Source organism: Hemicordylus capensis, chromosome 2 (genome assembly GCF_027244095.1).
Source record: "Hemicordylus capensis ecotype Gifberg chromosome 2, rHemCap1.1.pri, whole genome shotgun sequence".
Lineage (NCBI taxonomy): Eukaryota > Metazoa > Chordata > Lepidosauria > Squamata > Cordylidae > Hemicordylus > Hemicordylus capensis.
In genome coordinates this window covers 194603062-194612020 of record NC_069658.1, presented here as the reverse complement: position 1 = coordinate 194612020, position 8959 = coordinate 194603062, and the positions used below count along the sequence as shown (strand labels likewise).

The 8959-nt window shown below is 46.9% G+C and overlaps 1 long non-coding RNA gene across 1 annotated transcript; it reads left to right on the top strand.

The window, feature by feature from the left end:
- Positions 1-406: 406 nt before the first annotated feature.
- On the top strand, positions 407-7341 carry LOC128342921 (uncharacterized). The gene is made up of 3 exons (XR_008315246.1): positions 407-529; positions 5945-6015; positions 7005-7341. It is a non-coding gene; the product is annotated as an uncharacterized LOC128342921 (long non-coding RNA).
- Positions 7342-8959: the final 1618 nt, after the last annotated feature.

Here is an 8959-nt window from a genome sequence, read left to right as displayed (position 1 = left end):
CACTGACTGAGATGATGGAACTAGTTTTCCTTAGATTTTCTCAAACGTCTTTTAAAATAACTTTTTAAAAGAAGGTCACCTATTTGTTCATGTACTTTTCATCCATTGAACTCATTCGTTATTGAGGCCTTTATCATGAGTGCCAAAGGTTTATACAAAATTGGTCAGATGTTGGAAACCTCGTAATTCCCTGGATGCTTAAGTTGACTTGTATGTACTTTCCTAATTATTTTATTTTATTTATTAACATATTTGTATACTGCCCAAAATGCAAGTCTCTGCATTTTGAAATCTATTGGCTAGTTAGGGACAGCAGAGAAAATCCTGAAGTGGAGAGCTAATAGGAAAAAAGGTTACACAGTGAAGTACGGCCTGCATAAACTGCCTCTATATATAATTCTCTAAGGTGAACCTGCGGCTAATCCCGTGTGTGGCAGCTCTCACAAGATTTCACAAGCAGAAGCAGCATGGTGATTAGGCAGTGGAGATTTCATATTCTGATAGGGAGGAGAAGCCTGTGGTGGTTAAGGTAAGTTGGAATGCAACTGTTACTGGTTGGAAGATGTTCTTGATTGCAGAGGAGAGGGATGGATAGATAGATAGATAGATAGATAGATAGATAGATAGATAGATAGATGGCAGGGGTCTGCAAGGAGAGGGCTCATGAGGGAGGAAAGAGCCCCTTCAGGAGAAGGAGGCTTCCGTTGTGTGAATTAGATGAGGAAACAAGATCTGTTAACTCAGGGAGAGGGAGAGGGAGAGAGAGAGAGAGAGAAGGGAAGGAAGGAAGGAAGGCAAAGGGGAAGAGCGAGTGGAGGAGAGACTGAGAAAAAGAAGGATGGGAAAGAGGGAAAGAAGGAAGGGCGAGGGACAGGCCCAGCCTGTCAGTGGCCTGAGGGGAACGAGCAGCCATGGCAGCGCCTATTGGCAGCAAGGAAGGGCCCAGTCAGCCACTGCTGCTGTTTGGGGCTACCAAGGCCATTGGTGGAGGCAGGCAAGGGACTGACTCCCCTCATTCCTGAGGGGAATGAGCAGCCATGGTGGTAGTGGTGGCAAGGAAGGGCCCAGTCAACCACTGCTGCTTCTGCTCCTGTGGGGGCGGGGTGCAAGAGTGGGGCTTGGGCTTGGGTGGGGAGGTCTCTGGGGATAGGGGGCTGCAGCTTGGCCAATAGGCGCCAGTAATGCTGCAGTCGCAACCAAGAGGAGTGAGAGGGACGGAGTAAAGGGATGGAGGAGTGACCAAGAGGGGTGGGGGGATGGAAGAGCAGGAGCAGGAGCAGGCTCAGGTGAGGGTGGAGAGATCTCTGAGCTGAGGGGGGCTGAGGCAGGAGGGGAGGGGAGCAATCAAGTACTAGCGTGGAGATGCTCTGCAGGGGTTAAGTTAGTTTGTATTATTCACAGTCCTGTTCATGGAAAAACCAGTTAGTGTTAATATGCCCTCAAATTGGGTGCTGGCTTGAGCCATACAGCCTGGGCATTGGTCCTCCATTCCTATGTGGCCCTTTTAGAACTTGCAGTAAGCCAAAAGTCACTCTTCCCTTCAAAAGATTCTCCCTGTGGAAGAACTAATCAACATCCCAGGTTGGTAGGCTGTGACTTGGGCATTCCTGGGCGTTCCACCCTTCAGATTATTGCTGCCAGTGTTGAGGCCAGATGTGCAGTTGAGGAAATCCGGATATCTAACTAACTACCCAGCTGAAAAGGCACAGCGTGGCAACAGCTACAGAAGAGATGTGTGAGCTTTTAAAAGAAGAATTGGTCTGTACAAAACTAGGAACCAAACAAAGTCTTGAGAAGTTTCAAGCCAGGCTACGTTTAACTGTACCTGTGTATTTTGTGCTTTGTTTATTAGCAGTTTTATTTATTTATTTATTTTTAAAATATACATGGGGAGAGAGGGATCAGGATTGCGACCATGATACAATATAAGTGGTGTCTTTCCCCCCTCTTTCTTTCTCCCCCGTTTAAACCCTTTCCATGCACACTGCAGTTCTGGCAAAAATAATTTCCCCCTGAAGCTGCTTGTTTGAATCACAAGGCAAGTGTCCATTGGCACCACTTCCTACAGTCTTCAGTTCTAGAGTACTTGCAAGGGGAGTGGATAGCACTGTGTACCTCCTCCTATTTTTCCTGCTTTTAAAAACACTTTTCCAGCTTTGTATCTGGGGGTAGCATATGTGGGTGGACTGAATCCATCTTCCATTCAGCAGTATAAAATCAGCCACCTGAGCACTAGGGTTGTCATCTTGGGACTTGTGTACCAGAGTTTAGACTATTTTTAACCCCCTCCAAATATTTTCTTGTAGGAGGGGGTATCTGGAGCAGAGGCGTATCTAGGGAAAATAGTGCCTAGGGAGAGCACTGAAATTGCACCCCCTGTCCAAACATCTGACACCCACCTTTCAGATAACTTTACCATAATATCAGCTGAAAAATACAAGTCAAGCTCGTTAATTTTTTAATCTTTCAAAAACCATTTAGCAGTGGATGTAGCCAGACCAAAAAATGCTGGAAAACTACAAATTTCAGTATGCTGGGGCTCATGAAATAACCAAATACTATGTGGAGGTGTACTTGGAAAACTAAACAGAAGTGCCTGTCTAATTCTCTACTATGCATTGTAGCATCACTATTACATAAGTTTTAAAAATAAATGGAGAATTTGAGTTTTCCCAGATACTCTAAAAATAATTAAAGGATATGCAGAGTAAACTGTGTCACTACTTGGAATATATTCTAAACTTTCAGAAAGACAGTTAAAATGAGAGAAAGAGAGCAAGAAACTCCCAGTGGGGCTTAATACTAAGGATTTTACACTGATTCAAAGATAAACTCACCATTAATAGCCATATTATTAAGACATCACATTTAACTCATTTATCACAAGAAGCAAAATAAGAGCAAATGAATACAATCCTAGCTCATAAGCATCAGCTCAGTATTCACAAGCCCTGATTCTCTGTACATAGTGCCAATCTGAATATGTGTACAGTGACTTATATTATATTTTTTAAAATTAATTTTTTAACCTGTAGCCCCTTTGGGGGGCTTCCTAAAGGTCGTGAGGGGGTCTGCAAAGGTTCCCCCTCCCCCCACTGACCTCTAGGGCCTCACAGGGACCATTTGAGAATGTGTGGTGGCCATTTTTTAAAATAACTTTTTTTAAAAAAATGGCCGCTGAAAACAAGATGGCTGCCACACATGCTCAAATGGCCTCTGCGAGTCCTGGCATGGCCTAGGGCCTCACAGAGGCCATTTGAGCATGCACAGTGGCCATTTTGTTTTTGGTGGCCACTTTTTAATTTTTTTTTTAATTTTCAAAAATGGCACCCCCCTTCAAGTGGCACCCAGGGCACGTGCCTTGCCTGCCCTACCCTAGATATGCCCCTGATCTGGAGTCCTAGCCAAGCTGCCATAATTTGCCTGCCTCGCACTTTTCTTCTTGGCTGCTGACTGCTGAGTGCTGATGTCCGGCAGCAGCCGAGAAAGAACAGGGTTAAGAACCAGCCCTGCCTTCTCCCAGCAGCCGCAGCTGCCTGATTGGTCCTCCTCCCGGACGGAATGTTTTGTGCTCCTCCCCTGCTCGGCATCTGAATGCAGTTGCTCAGCTCGGAGGAGTTGGAGGTAGAAGCTGCTGGGCTTGTCTCCCTCAAGGAAAGGAAAGTAATAAAGAACCGAAGTTCATTTGAGAATGACTTGCACTGGGCCAGACACATTGCCAGGGCATTTCTCTCTTTTTTCTACACTATTTGTGTTCTGCAGAAATATGCAAAGCCGCCACCACCAGCAGCCAGATAAAAATCAATTTAGAAATAAACACTCCATTTTATGGATCTTCACTTAATCCATTTTAAATATTTGTAAATCAATTATATGTTTTGAATAATTTGTGTGAAATAAAGTCATACTTCCCAGTGCCTTACAGATACCAAATTTTGAATACACAGTCCTGCCACTTAAATTAGCTGATTTTTTTTTACAAAAAATTAAAAATTCTAAATCAATTTTCTGTTATTGTACAACAGTTTTTAAACATTCACTAATCAGATAATTCCAAAATGAAAAGAAAAGCAGATCTTTTCTTATGCCCAAGAAAAGCAGATTTTTCTCAGATTCAAACTTACTATAATTTAAATTTACCATATATGGTCATGCAATGAAATGAATAATGTTTCAAGTTGAAATCCTACAAATTTCAAAATACTCTCTTGCTTCCCTTTTAATGTAAAGAAAAGTGTGCCCTCAAGTCGGTTTAAACTCCTGGTGCCCACAAAGCCCTGTGGTTTTCTTTGGTAGAATACAGGAGGGGTTTACCATTGCCTCCTCCTGCACAGTGTGAGATGATGCCTTTCAGCATTTTCCTATATCGCAGCTGGATACAGTCCCAGCAGGGATCTGAACCGGCAACCTTCTGCTTGTTAGTCAAGCATTTCCCTGCTGCGCCACTTAAGGTGGTCTTGCTTCCCTTTTAGGAGCACATTAATTAAAAATATCCTATTACATATATTTAATTTCTTCAACTTTCCTATAAGTGTCACCTACTCAAAAAGTGACTTTGCCCAGTCAATGATAGACCTCACCTACTAGTACAGTTATAAAATAAAAACCATTTTCAACCTTTCAGGTCTTGTATACACAGGTCTTTTGGGCATCCATAAAATTTCAAAAGGATAGCCAAGATTCCAAAAAAGAAATACTTATAATTGGCTACCCATCCTGGAGGTGAAGGGTTTGGATTGGCCCAAAGCTTTATTTGAGATGTATACATTTCCTTGTGGAGGCTGTTTATACAACTCTCTGTTGAGTAAGGAATTCTTGCAGCCAGGCGTTTCCTAGCAATGAGCTGAGGCTGCCTGCCTTTGTGGACACCACCACCTCCTCCGCCTCTGGCCAGCTCACTCTGCCCGCCCCCCTCACTTTTTTTGCTCATGTGCCAACTGCTGTCCTGGTCATTCTCTCCTCCCTCCCTCCGGTATGATTGATGCACACTTCATTCAGCCTCTCTCATGGCACACAGGTTGGGCTTACCTGGTTGAAAGGTGTGGCTTGAATAAGTTGAAGTCAGGTAAGCTCCACCCCTGGAAGGCTGGCTGGGCTTTGCAGGGAATGGACACTGATCAAGCAGGGGAGGTGTGGTTGCTAGGACAGCACATCTTATGTCAGTACCTCGTGGTGGAAGCCTTGGCCAGGTGGGGCACAATGGACAGGGCAGTATGTTCTCCTGCGGCGTATAAACGGACTCTTGATGTGTTTTTCCTTTCTGGCAGCAGGGAGGGAACCGGAATTGGCTGAAGCATGCCAACCCCAGGGAAGCAAGCACAGAGAGCTGACTGTGCAAGAGGAGAAAGAGATAATTTTGATTTCTCCAGGAACAGATGGAAAAGAACCAAGGCTCAGTTCCTCCGCCAGCCTAGCTGCCCAACTTTCATATAAACAAACAAGCACATCACTTCTAATCCTACCAAAGCAGGGGCGTAGCTAGGGGAGAGGGGGGTCCGTGTTCACCCCTCTCCCTGGTGGCCCTTCAGAGTGAGGGAGATCATGAAGAAAATAGGGAGGGGTGGAGCTGGGGGCCCCTCAGGAGCTGGGGACCCGGGGTTCTTTGAACCCAGGCCTGCTGGTTTCCGCTTCCTGTAAGCTGAAGCGTTGAGGCAGAGCCCTGGTTGACAACTAGTTTTTCATCTGGCCGTATTTTCAACTGAACATGGGCTCAAGGAGCAATACCACTTGCCCCCACACAAGCCAGGACACAGCATGGAAGTATACATTGTTTTGGCAAATGGCAGGGTCTGGAAGCCACATTTGAGGAGGTAACATGGTGGATGAGAGGTTGGACAGGTGGCATATTGCAGGAGGGGGGCGGGATATCAGAGAGCAGGTGGGATGCTTCTTCCATGTGCAACTCCTCCTCCTCTCCTCCATTTTTTCTCACATCTGATTTCAGAACCTAGCCAGGGGAATCAATGGCATGAGGAGTACTGGTGCTGAAGGAGGAGCTGCTGCCGCTGCCACCTGGTAAGCCTCCCCCATTGGGCTCTGACTTGCAGGGTGATAGGAACGTAGGAAGCCACTAGCCCAGCATTATCTGCTCTGACTGGCAGCAGCTCTCCAAGGTTTCAGGCAGGAGTCTTGCCCAGATCTACCTGGAGATGCTCCTAGCAAGTGAACCTGGCACCACATCCAAGGCAGATGCTCTACTACTGAGCGATGGTCCCATCCCCAAAGAGGAACAAATTACAGACAGACAGTGCTCACCCATTCAAATGCAAACCACAGTGAACCCTGCTTAGCAAAGAGAGAAATTCACTTTGGCTACCGCAAGATTGGCTCTTCACCCAGTAATGGTAAGTAAAGTGTACCGTCAACTCGATTTCGACTCCTGGCGCCCAGTGTCCTGTGGTGTTCTTTGGTAGAATACAGGAGAGGTTTACCATTGCCTCCTCCTGCGCAGTGTGAGGTGATGCCTTTCAGCATCTTCCTATAACCCTCCTGCCCGATATAGTCCCAGCGAGGATTCGAACCGGCAACCTTCTGCTTGTTAGTCAAGCATTTCCCCCTGCGCCACTTAAGAGGGATCCAGTGATGGTAGACAGCAGGAAATGCTCTCCTCTTGTGCTCCGCTCTCCCTGTCCTTTCTAAAGTCCAGGGCAGGGGGAGCAGTAGCAGCTGTGGCACTAATGTACTGCTAGGGAAGGGGAGGATGCATTCCCAGGGAAGGTGAGAAGGGCATACAGTACCACTGGGCAGCATTGGGCATGAGGTGCCAGGCAAGGCGAAGCGACACTAAATCAGTCAGATCTACAGTCACATGGTTTTGTCCACTTAAAAGCCCCAATTAGAACCATTTTGGACTAACCAGTTGAGCTGTGCAGGGACAGCTTTTCATGAGTTACTGCAAGATGCAACATGTTTTGCTGTTGTGCAATGCAACTAGATGTATGTATAAATAGTTTTCGTTGTTAAGGTAGATGTAGGTCAGCTTTGGCTTTTTTGAATCCCTGCAGGGCCATTAAGAATGGAACCAGCTCCAACAGGACCCTGCTCTTTTCTGTGCAGCCAGCTAAAGCAGATCTCGGATGCCACTGGAAAGCCAGCTTTGGCGGGACAATTAGAAACTGAGATCCAGCAGGACTGAATTTGATGTTATTCCAGTCATGTGGCCTGTCTCCTGTGCACGAGTAATTTAGGATTTGCACCAGAATCAAACAATGTCCTGAAAAGCTTGGCTTCCTTTTTGTTGTTGTTGTTGAATATCAGTTTTAGGAGGAAGTGTTCCCGCAGCTTGTTTTTTAAAAAACAAAGTTTCTCAGAATGCACTTTGACTCTGGTGCAGATCTTACACTATGCACACATCTGAGGAACCCACAGCAGCTAAGTTGCAAGCAGTGCGGCACTACCAAAAAACAAAAAACAAAAACGGGGTGGGGGGGGTGGGGGAGGCAGATGGACCAAAATGCATTTCTGAGTGGGTGAGCTGTGTCCCACACAGCTTAGATTCTGAAACAGAAATGAGGCAGGTGGAGAGGCAAATTACTTGTCTGAGCGGGTACTTGTCCTCAGAGGTGCACCTAGATAACTTTGGAGCCCGCCCCCTGCAAATTAAGCATCATTTTTAAACACGTAGGTTCTTGAGGGCACAAACCGCACCACCCAGGACAGACTAAAGAAGGATTTGGGGGGCCCAGGGGGTGTGGAGGCCCTGGACCTCGGCCCTGAAGTCCAGGGGTAAGAGCACCACTGCTTGTCCTCCCCTCTGGAACCACCCTTGTTTGCGAGCTGAGCAGGGCTTTCTAATGGTCATTGGCAATAGCAGGCAATGCTTCCAGTTTCTCGAATACGATGTACCACTGCCAGGATTCACCATGAGAATCTGCAGCCCCCAAATCCTGCTGGAATATAAATGTTTAAAAACAAAAAACACAGCTGCTGCCTATCCTCAGATGTGTGTGCACACATGTATAGGTGAGGGAGTGTTGGTTGCTGTTACTGTTGGGTGAGAATAAAAGAATAACCCTTATTACTCAAGTAACATTACCTTCAGATGTTCTAGTTCAGAAGCCCTGCTCTGCAGGATCGGTCCAGAAGCCCTGCAGCAGAGGGAGAGACCACCTGCTTCCCAGACAGCCCCCAGGGTGAGAGACTGGTGTTGGCTGTCTGCTGCTGCTGTTGGATGCCTGCCTGCAGGAGAGGGAGAGGGTGAGACCATCTGCCAGCCCCCTGCCTGGCCTGTGGGACTGTGGCTGCTCTGCAGGATGTGGGACCAGGAGTGACTCAGCAGTCCCTGCTTTCCATCTGACCAGGGTGGTCATCTCCACTCTCGGGTGGTCATTACCTGCTCTTGGCGAGTCTCACTAATCGTGAGACTCGCCTCAAGAATTCACATGTGGGTGGGTATTTAATGTGGCTTCTGTTTTAATTAGTCCTGGGTAATTCTGTTTATAAAAGTGTCTGGGCTTATCTGGAGATGAGGAGACAGGGAGCGTATCCACTGATCATTGGGCAGCAATTCCAGTGGTGGTGGGGAACAGAAGAAGGAACGTTGGCAGGTCAGCGGGCCGTTACAGGGGAAGGGGACTTGGAAACTTAATAGCTGTTTCCCCTTCCGGCTGTCCTGCCAGCTCTTTGACCTTGGGGAGCAGTGCCGATCATCCTTTGAACCTTAACTTGCTCCTCTGTAATGCCAGGTTGGTCCAGAACAAATCAGAAACCATCCATGATTTGATTCTAGATGAAGGTGCCGACCTGGTATGTATTACAGAGACCTGGCTGGGGGAGGCTGGGGGCCCAGTGTGGTCCCGACTTCTTCCTCCAGGCTACTCTGTTGAGGAGCGGGTGAGGGACTGTGGGCTATAAGAATAACCTTGCCCTTACCAGGATCCCTGTTAAAGTGTTGGACCATATCGAATGTGTGTACTTAAGTTTGGGGACTAGGGATAGACTGGGACTTCTGTTGGTGTAC